The sequence below is a fragment of the Lontra canadensis genome, unplaced genomic scaffold, assembly GCF_010015895.1.
Source record: "Lontra canadensis isolate GAN:19392208 unplaced genomic scaffold, GSC_riverotter_1.0 scaffold50, whole genome shotgun sequence".
NCBI lineage: Eukaryota > Metazoa > Chordata > Mammalia > Carnivora > Mustelidae > Lontra > Lontra canadensis.
Window position 1 is genome coordinate 3,063,416 of NW_022631044.1, and position 1,958 is coordinate 3,065,373.

A 1,958-nucleotide genomic window follows, 5' to 3' on the forward strand; every position below is an offset into this window, starting at 1 on the left:
CCCCCCCACCCCCGCAGGGGTGTGACGTCCAGTTGGCTTTCCAGGGGGAAAAAAAGTCCTGGTTAAGAATTTGCTACTATCTGTGGTGTCTGTACTCCCACCAGGTCCAATTTCAAGCTACCAACTGGTTGAGGAACTGACTTACAGAACTCTCAAACGTTTAACAACCAGCTCTCACTGCCCATTAGATCGCTGTCCCCTCCAGAGGCCGTCAACCACTCAAGCCCCCAGGGCCCACCCACATGCCTCCTTGAGCCCCAACTCCCACTTCCCTGCCTGTCTTTGCAAAATACCATTATCCATGCACTGGACAGTGTGTGAGACTGGGCCTGAGGCCCGTGTGGCCCTTCACACTCCTTGTGCTGCAGTCCTGGGGGAAGGCTGGTGGGTGGGCCTCTCGGGTCACTGCGGAACCGTGGAGGGAACAGGTGTGAAATGGCTTTGCCAAAGTGAACCCCAAACCCAGTCCAGTGCCCAAGTCCCAGTGACTACTATCTCTAGTACGGAGCGATGGGGAGGTCTGACTCAATGTGTCACTGTGGGTTGACAAGCCCCGGTCGGGAGCAGCTAGCAGTCTGCCTGCTGATGAGCTGCCCAGCCTCTCACCTCTCTCTGTCACATGCAGCCTCCTCACACCCTCCCACTTCCAGGGACGAGGTGAGCCCAGTGACGAATATCAGGTAACCAGGAAGCCACTGCTAGGTCAGTTCCCTGGACCATAGAATGACACAACGCCCATCTCAGGGGCTCGGAGTCTGTCCACAAAGTTCCCTTGCAGAAGAGGCTTCCTGGTCTTGTGGGTGGCCAGAGCGTTTCTCTGGGTGCAGGTTTTCCTGGTGCAATCTTCTTAGAGACCCACCTGCACTTGACACCTTCCCAGTGACTCCATTTCCCCCTCCTCCGGGCTTCTGGAATGGCACAAGGGCCCCACCTTAGCCAGGCAGCTGTGATGAGAGTTGTTGACCCAGCTGCGTCTCTGCTAGCCCACTGTGTCAGCTGGAAGGGGCTGACACAGCAGCAGGGACTGGGGATTTTTAGGTATAGCCAGGGACCCTGGGAACGTCCAGAGGCAGGCCCGGGGCCAGGATCGTCGGGGAGTCAGCCAGGCACTGGGGGAATGAGTGGTACAGGGCACGGATGAGAAACAGGCTTTGGGCCAGGAACAATAGCTGAGAGCCGCAGGTGTGCTGCTGTTCCAGATCCTCTCCTGTCTTAATCACTCTTGTTTGGTGACAGCACTCCACTGGGTCTGGAGCCCAGCAGAGAACACCTGCTGACCCGAGAATAAGTTTCTGTGGGGGCTGGAGACAGTCACACGTGTCTGGTTTATGTGAACCTCACAGTCCGGTTCATTGCTGGAGACAGAGTTATGAATGAACCAGTACACCATCCTGCAACACACGCTCCACTGGGAGTGGGCACGCGTGTGAGAGCCACAGAAGGCTCCATGGAGGGGGTGACATTTGAAGGATATCATGAAAGTGGGTCCCCCCAACAGCCCCAGTCTCTCTGTACAGGCCCAAGTCAGGCTTCAACCCTGGGACTCACAAATCTGCCTTCTGGGAACCCACGGGGTGGCCCAAGGCAGGCTGCACTCCCTAGCAGGAGGTCACACAGCCAACTTCCTCCATCCAAATCCTCCCAGAACCTCACCACTGGCTTCGCCAACATGGCGGGCATGTCCCCTTCTCAGAACATAAGGGAGTGAGATTCCCTCACTGCTCTTTACATGAATGAGGACGGAACTGGGAGAAAGAGGGCTGCGGAGCTTGGGGAAGGGGCTCTTGGGAGTTTCCTGGAAGGTGAGAGGGAACGGGAGGGGAGGAGACAACATCAGTGGCTCAGAGGTCAGGCCCGCCCAGTGCTGGAGCTGGAGCCCATCCGGATCTTGGCGTACACTCCCAGAAGTTCAGGGTTGGTACCAACCCACTTCAGGGCCTTAATGAGGGTGCTCTGGC